Raw genomic sequence first — 9418 nt, 5'->3', positions numbered from 1 at the left:
TGTGCTGCAGATCTATCTTGATGCCTTCCGGTAACAGACTTTTTATCCCTCTATCTATGACAGCTGTTATGGAAGTTCCCCGCATTACAATTCCTGTAGCTTATTAAGCTCAAGAAAGAGAATGAGTTGGATGGGAAAATCATGTGTTCAGCGAGTGTAGGTCCACAACCACAAAAAATGTGCATGACCAATATTTTTGGGAGGTTTCCGCTTAGGATCGAAAGAAGAATGAGAAATGCATAGTGTGAGATAAGATATTCTTGCTTATTTAGAAACATTGTGGAAATGTAGTTAATATTTGTTAATACATTTGTCCTCAGTTTTTTCGCAGAAAATATTTCGATAGCAATGCTGCTAGCAACATTGTTAATTGGCTCCCTAATTTGACATTTTCAGATGTTGACAATATATCCAGGTGAGCTACAGTGCCATGACACTGTTTCTTAACATAGTTAAAATTGGACCATTGTGCAAATTTTGTGTTTATGGGGCACAACATGTTCTGTTTTGCACAATATTTCATATGTCTTACCATGTTTCTCCCTGCAAAGATCAAATCAAGGTGCAAGATATTTATGGTCATTATTCAACCATTTTAATTTAGACCTGTGGAATATGTAGATGATATTTTCTTTCTTTTTATATAACACATTTCATTAGTGATACAACGAGTTAAAATTTTGTAAGTAAAGACAAATCATTATTTTCCTGCGACAACAGAATGCAATTTACATTACAGATTGGAAACAGCTTGCATGAACACACCTTAGACATCTTTGACTTTTTGTATTGCATTGTGTTGTTTATATTTATCCTGCAGAGTTCATTAATTAGTGGTGCTCCTTTTTGCAAGGTTTGCATCGTAATTCTTCTTTATTTTTACTTGCATTTGCACTTGGTGGAATGGGCTATTCATACTGCAAGGATGTTTTGAGCATGGAGTTGTGTTCTGTATTCATATTATAGGTGTAACTACAGGGATTTAGCATGGTTCTCTTCCATTCAGGGTTCTCTTCAACCTTTGCTACTTGCTGTCACCTAGACAATACAGCTGTATCTGCTTTGTCATACCCAGTTTGCCCGGGTGCTCCTGTGTTGGTGTCTTCTGCTTTGGCTTTGTATGCCCTAGTGCCTATGTCGTCTGCTGCAGGTGGAATACCTGCATTTGCATCAGGTAAGGCATGTTTTCCCATTGCCTTTGCATTTGTCTTTTGGCGGACATTTGTCTCGTTTAGATGTGGATTTGAATGAGTTGTATGAAAATAGAAATGCGGGATTTTTGGCTTCACCTACCTATGGTCAAGGACATACTACAGGGTTCTTTTGGATTTAAAGAACATGAGGATTAAGCTTGTCTTTCCATCTCCCATCTTTGATCTTTGAGTTTTCTGACCTTTTGAATGATGCTTTCCTGCATCTTCACCTCAAGGGAACATTGATGAAACCATACATTTCACCTGTCAATATCCTTGTTGAATGGCCAAATCTCCAACCTTCACCTGCAGACTCTCAAACTGTAACAAATTTTTCCATGCTCTGTCCAAAGTCCATGTCATAAAGGTCCCCTTTCAGAAGATCCAAAAGTCTGCACTGTTTCCCAGGGCAGGGGGACATTCAGCTTTCCCACCCAAGAAGTCTGGCGTTCAAGGGGGTCACTGGGGACAGCTATACATGATTACCACAATCCTACTCGGTCCTTTTGAGACAGGGACATGTTGCCTTTTGGCTGGGACCTGCCACCAAAGCTGCACCTGCATGTCTAACCGGCATCAGTGGACCTACATGATGTGTACCTGCATGTTCCCATACATCCTGACCCGTGCCTCTTATATTGTGGCAGGTCCAATTTGGAGCGAATTGGAGTAAATGAATTTTCAGTCTTAATTTGGCCTTTCTCCACCAACCAAGAATATTGTTGGGAGAGATTGTCACAAACTCTCACAGTTCATCAGGGGTCAGTATCACAATGTGTAAAGCCCATTTCTGGTGTCCCCCATCGTGATATTGCTGGAATATTGCTAAAAGCGGAGAAAACCATACTCACTCACTCATACAGTATCACAGTGTCCAGAATTACCTTTCGGTTCCCCAGGACAGGTGGCGGAAGAAAACAGGCTTAGACCTGTTGAGCTCCACAAAGTTAACAGTTTCAAATACTCTTGAATATTGCTTGTCAGGCAGGCTAGCTAGCTGTTTGATGTGTCACAGACTCATTTTCCGAGTTTCAAAATAGATGCAGAAACATTCATTGTCACCTTGATTTTTGACTGCCTCCGTGGTCTTGTGGTAGAGCGGAAGGTCCGGGGTTCGATCCCGGGCCGCGTCATACAAAAAGACGTTAAAAGATTGTACTTGTTGTTACCCTGTCTGGCGCTCGGCATTGAGGGGCTAAAACAAGGTCTGGTCGGCTCGGAGTCAGTATACTGAGTCTGAGTGGGGTATTCATGTTAAACTGCGGCATGGTATCTCAGTGAGCTAGCACTATAAATCGGCATCAGTCCGGACTAGTACAAGCAGCCACACACACACATACACGTGCATGCACGTCGCTATATAAGTGCAATAATCTTGGACGTGACGTTAAACCCAATTTCACCTTTCACCTTGATTTTTGACATTGGGTAGTCAATGTCTGTTATCAAACTCAAAATATGTTTGTTATTCAAGATGAAGGAGGGTAATTCTGATCTCACAACCTTGAATCGTTGCGGATATTAATTTAATTTTGTAGTTTTGATAGTCATATTAATCTATAAACATGGGAGAAGCTTTTTCTATTTTGATCAACTAAGAGGTGTACATAAAAATAGTCCTGTGAAGATTCCAGGTTAAAATTGGTCTTAGCAACCCATGCTTGTCATAAGAGGCGACTAATGGGATCAGGTGGTCAGGCTCGCTGACTTGGGTGATGCATGTCATCATATCCCAATTGCTTATATTGATGCGCATTATGTCAATCACTGGATTGTCTGGTGCAGACTTGATTTTTTACAGACATGGAGTGGTCTCAGCCTTGTGTTGACTATACAGACAAGTCAATGCATCTCCAAAGCAAATAGGGGCGGTCGGGTAGCCTAGTGGTTAAAGCGAAGACCCGAGATTGCTAACATGAGTACAATGTCACCTGGAGATAGGCTGATTTCATTCCGTGTTGTGGATATCAGAAGCAAATTGCACTCTGTTGTAGCAGGCTACATATGTGATATACATAACCTAAAATTCCTGTCAATTTTCTATTTATGTTACATATTTCTCTGGAGTGTAATATCAGTTATATATTTTCAAATAATAACTAATGCTTACAAGATGTATATACTGTAAATCATGAAACTAACGTGAGCAGGAAATAAATGCGAAAAATGTAAGTGTCTGGTTCTAGCTTGAATAAAATGACACATATTTGTCTCAATATATTGTAGTTTAATGTCATGTCAACTTCACTGCACATGGGAAGAAGCAATGACATTCTTATCAAAGCTCCCAACAAAAATTGTTATTGAACACTAGAGTTAGACAATGCAGTCTGTTGGTTTATACAAGATGATTAAGCAGTTATGCCAGCCGCCAACAGCATCTTTGTTTTTGTTAAACTTTCAAATAATCATAATTACAAGCAAAACATAGTTAACATGTCCAGTACAGTAACAGCTGTCGTGAGTACATGATGCTGCTCACTTACATTCAAAGGTTTGTGCTGACGCGTGTAACTACACTTGGAACATGTTCAGTCTTCATCATTGACCTGACCGTTCTCATTTGAATATGCCTTACATTAAGTTTCCTGCTTTTCAGTTCATGTTCATATGTCATGCATTTGAAGTTAAGTTTGTGATGATATTAATTAAGTGGATCTGCTATCGGCCCGTACTAAATAATGGAATTGTAAGTCTACAGTCTTGGTGTTTATCCTTTACTAATTAGTTTTTGAAGTTCAAAAGTAGGGCTGCCGGCATTACCAGTAATTTCATGATTTTGGGGGGCTTGGGGCGACACTCACATTTTTTTGATGGTACACAAATTTCATGATTTACAGTATACAATCAACACCAGATACAGCAACATGTTCTCTGAAACACAGACATCTGATCCATCACCTGTAAATAATAACAGTATTGTTGGAAATATCAGACTGATTTTTTCCCATAGATCACTTCAATTTATGCATTGTTTGAAACTTTCCTGTTTGCATCCCTGAAATGAAATCATTAATTAGGAGGTGGTTAATTTTCTGAAAATGTTACTGGTTAACTTCAAACACATTTTATTACTCACAGTATATATAGTGCTAACAAACTTTGATCCCCAGAGACATGATATGATTATGATAATGATTGTTCACTTCTGTGAACTGTTAAATGTTGAGAATAAACTATTTATATATTTTTTCAATTGGATTTTCGTTTTCATCTTGACATGGCACATTGGCTGTCATCCATTTTCAACATCTCTGAAACTCTGAAAGTTGAAACTTTGCAAGAATGACCCCAGCTATGGTTTCTCTTGTAAGTTAATACATTTTTATGATTTTTTAATTTGACGTTTACACGATGTACGGCTTTGAACGACACAACTTGACGATCATACGTTTTTCACGAGGCCATGTTCTTGAAATGAGGTCAACTCTGAAGGACTACTTCACATTCCTGGGGAAACCCCTGGGAATTCCCTAGCACGAAAACATACATAAGCGTCCATTTCTGATCATTTAGAACCTTTATTCTTGGTCTCAGCGTTTCAGTATACACTGAGAAATGTCAGAGAGCTTGACTGCATGAATATTCTGCTACGGCCCATCCTTACAAATGAAGAAATGCACATCCAAACTATCATCGACTCGATCGTGTCTAGGCTGACAGTAACCGCAGCAACTAAGAATTTTCCTTAGTGTCTGTTTGACACATCTTTAATCACCATTCAATGATCAGCCAGTTGATCAATGATGACTAACACATGTAACCGCCACAGGTTTATTAACAACTTCGGAAATTTCTCCCATCACGTTTATCGTGTCGGCCATTTTGACGTCTTGCACTTGATGTAAATGTATTACGACGCTGTGACTGACTTACTTAGGTAGTTCTTTACAGACCTTTTTCATCTAATGCTGATATTATATGAATACATGTGTTGCATAAGATGTTTCTGAAATGCAAGTTGTGCATCCATACGCTCATGTCACCTTTGTTTTTGAGTAACTATTTTATTCCGCGATATAGCTGGTTGTTATATGGCTGTCAGTGTAAAAAAGAAGTCACAGGTACTAAATAAAATTGTGTTTAGATCTTGGATTACATCTTTTGAGGTAAAGAATTGTGATAAAAATATTATAAGAATTGACCTTCACTTTGTGTGATTTTATTTGAGTATGAACCTTCATAGAGTGAGGGCCAAACATTGTATGAACGTCATCGCAACGTCCGACGTTCATACACATACACATACACATATTTGGCCCTGTAACTTATGCTTTTCTGAAATTGCCGGGTGGAGGGAGCTGAATTTGGCAGGTAATTTCCTCCTTGTGATGACATCATATTTTGATCAAATCATTAAATTTTAGTACTAGTTTTTAGTCATCAATGTCTGTGCATAAACTATTTGAATATCAATGCTTACAACAACAGTGTCTGTCTTTTTGACATTTTAATCTGTATACTTATCCAGGTGAGCTACAGTACCATGGCACTTTTTTTTTACGTCTCTGAAAGTACACCGCCTATGAAGCTGAAGCTTTGCATGAATGTGCTCACAGAATTTTGATCCAATCTTAAACATGATTGGCAACAGAGTTTGATTATAAACAGCCAATTGAGCCTACTCTATATGAAGGTCAACATTATACAAGCGCTTCAACCAAGTTGTCACTTACTGTTACCAGAAATAACAAGAAGTTACACTACACACTGTCACATTATATACTCTGCAAAAAAGAAACACAAAAGTGATTTTAGATGATTTTTAATATCATATAAATAATCAACAGATGGTAATCAATTGTTCAAAATTGGCACACATCATTGTCTTTGACCCAGGTTTTATATGGGACAGATGGAACAGTAGATTTTCAAGGTGAAGATTATCTGTGCTCAATATCTTGTATGGCAATGATTAGAGTCCAAAACTGACTGACATTGTCGTCCTCTTGTCAGATTCCGAATTGTGGCCAGGTAAATGTTCACCCACTCTGCCTGCAGTACTTGTGCCAACTGTCGGAGGTTCTGTGGTTTTTACTGACGTGCTCACAGTCGTTGATCCTTTCCCTTATTAAGACATCTTTAAACAGAAAAAAAAAATTAAAATCATATTCTCAAGAAACACAAAACTGAAGGTTCGTGAATGATAATGGCGATAAGAAGATTTAAGGTTGACAGGCAGTCATGTACAGTGTCATTGACAATGTCGCCAAGGAAGTGGTTTGTGGTTCCTTGAAAATTCTACTGGTTTTGCTTTAACTCAGAAGTTTCTCACCATATCAAAGTGTAAGTGCCTTAAAATTATTTCTTAATAATTTAGGTAAGCTACAGAGTCTTGTGGCTCTACTATTACAGTTTTCTGTTAATAAAAGGACGTATAAACAGTACCAACATGAACACCTTCCTCATAACCCTGAGGAGATACAGGCTCCCGTTGCATGGGCTTTCAGAATGAACACCTGACTGTGGGTTTTTTCGTTGAGCCATGGGCTCACGGGAGCTTTGCCATTACTGTCCTCGGCTGTATACTTAACTATGCTCCTGACCAAAAATAAGGGAAGGGATGAAGTCAGGGGGATAATTTCGCATAATTTCGTCAACATGCCCCTGCCCAGCCACATGTCCTTTCAACAATAACCGAATCACCTGTCATGTGTGGTACCGCCTCCATACTGACTGTGGTCAAGAATAGTCGCCCTGACTGTCTGTGAATCTGAGGCAAAAAACATGATTGTAAACTTAGTGTAACGACATTGGCGCGCAGCCGGTCACTGGTGTTACCAAACCCACCTAATCTTTGCTGTCTGTGGTAAGCTGTTCACACCCTTCACATCAGGCACTGCTTTGAGGTGGGCTGCAAAGAGAATTTGCCTTTTCACTATTGCACGGAACTTAAGGAGCAGATTAACCCCGCATTCTGTAATATTCCAGCTATATGGCGGCGGTCTGTAAATAATCGAGTCTGGATGCGCATCAATCTATGCAATTGGGTTACGATGACATGCATCAACCAAGTCAGCTAGCCTGACCACCCGATCCCGTTAGTCGCCTCTTACCACAAGTGTGGGTTGCTGAAGACCTATTCTCCGGTTCGAAAGGTGGATAGTAATCTCTACTCACTGATTGGTAAATTGTTCTAGTCTACGATAAGCCACATATACTAGTCAAATTAGCAAATATTTGCTGACTGGTTAATATATATCCTACCATTTTAGTGAAATTCTCTAATGTAAGTATTTCTGTCAGTGTTGTTTTCACAAGCCTTGTCGTTGGGTGTATATGTTTACAGTCACTACGTAAAATGTGATTCACTTTGGCAAATAGGCAATTTTTTTACAAATTTATTGACCACATATAAAACAGATTGACTAAACTTTATTTAGAAGGTCAAAAGGGTTTACAGCCATTTTTACAATGAACTAATCATGCAAGAATTAGAAGCCAAAAAAGTATAAATGTTCACTACGTAATGAAATTCAACATCAAAGTGTAGGTTTTCGTTATCAAAATAAAATATATGGACAGATTTTCAGTCAATTTGTAGATTAACTGAAATCCTCAGGCGTTTAAAGTGAAGTGAAAATTTCAGTCATTTTACATATTGTCTGTAACATATACACATGATATGGTAAGCAATGGATCTCGTGAAATCATTTTTAATTTGTAGTCTCAGAATACCAAGCAAGTGACTTATCCAAATTTCGTCATCATAATTAATTCCAATGGAGAAGAGACAACACGCCCTTTTACTACAAAAGCGGTAAACCGTGGGTTGCGGTTGGCGCAGCATAGGTTGCGATCTAGTCTCCTGTAAAAAATGTTTGCAACGCAAGTTGCCACAAAGCTAGGGCTGGCGGCGTTCGTATGGTTGGTGGGGTAGCGACGTTTCCGTCATTTGGGCCTCAACATTAATTATCTATTAACAATTAGGTTTGGCGACGCAAGTTGCTACATAGCAAATTTTGCTTGGGGATACAAGGATCGACTTCACAACATTCTTTCGGCATGTCCACCAATTAAACCGATCCAATAAGGTAGGTAAATGTCGACTGTACTGATCGCACCTTAGACTGAATGAGACGACGACGCAGTCTCCACGGGGAAGTCATGTCTTGAAGGGAAGTCAGATTCCCAAGTAAAGACACCCACCATCGAAGAGTGTGCTAAGAGCATTCTGCCGCACAGGTAATCATCCTGAAATCTTGAAATAACGAAGCCCCGATTGATAAAAGATTCCTCTGTGTAGTTAGAATATGGCTCCGATCTAAACTAACGACCATAAGACATTATACTGAAAATGTTTATAACACCCGAGAACATGGCGAGGCCAGAGACCATATATGAGACCTCGTCTGAGGAATGACGTTGACAAGGTAACATCGGCTTCCACGTTTGGGGGGGCACGGGTGGCCCAGTCGTCTAAGGCGCCGCGATTCGCTGTGCAGAGTTGCATCGCTTAGGCACGCCAAAAACCTATGATTGTGGGTTCGAATCCCGGTTCGCCCCGATTATGTTTCTAGGTTTGTCAGCACCATACCCGTGCTCGTGGGTTTCACCGAAGTGGTAAACGTCTGAGACCTGCATCACTTCGGGCTTTCCTCCCACATTAAGCTGACACGCCGTGATATGACTGGATTACTGTTAAAAGCGGCGTTAAACCCAACTCACTCACTCACTCCACGTTTGGTTAGCACGACATGTTCATCCTTGGCAATGACATAAGTGGCATTGTGTATTATTTTGAGAGTAGGTTCCAGTCTGGTGTAATCTACGTACGTGTGGATTAAAGAATGGCCCCTTGTTGTATTCGGGAAATTGTACCGTTTGGCTGTGACAGTGTAATGGTTTGGGGTTGGGTAAGTGTCAGACAGAGGACACAACAGGCTGTCATTGATGGAAACGTCACCATGGATAGATATATGAGCAACCTTATTTGTCCAAACACTGTAAACATACTTTGAGGTATATTAAAAAGATGAAACTTGGCAAAAGTGACTATCAAGGTTGAAATTAAAGTGTCAATTGTTCTTTAAGTGAAACACAACACTAGTCTCTGAGAAAATGGCATCACAAGTCAGTATCTCGTGTGTCCGCCATGTGCATTGATGACTGTCGTGCAACGTCGATACATGGAATGGATGAGGCGGTTGATGAAGGCCGTAGGCACTTGAGCCAACACTCTGAGGAGTGCCTGACGCAGTTCAGCTGCAGTTGTCGGCCTTGGT

This window comes from Haliotis cracherodii, unplaced genomic scaffold (genome assembly GCF_022045235.1).
Source record: "Haliotis cracherodii isolate W230 unplaced genomic scaffold, xgHalCrac1.p SCAF_8, whole genome shotgun sequence".
Lineage (NCBI taxonomy): Eukaryota > Metazoa > Mollusca > Gastropoda > Lepetellida > Haliotidae > Haliotis > Haliotis cracherodii.
Note: the sequence above shows the minus strand (reverse complement) of the source record.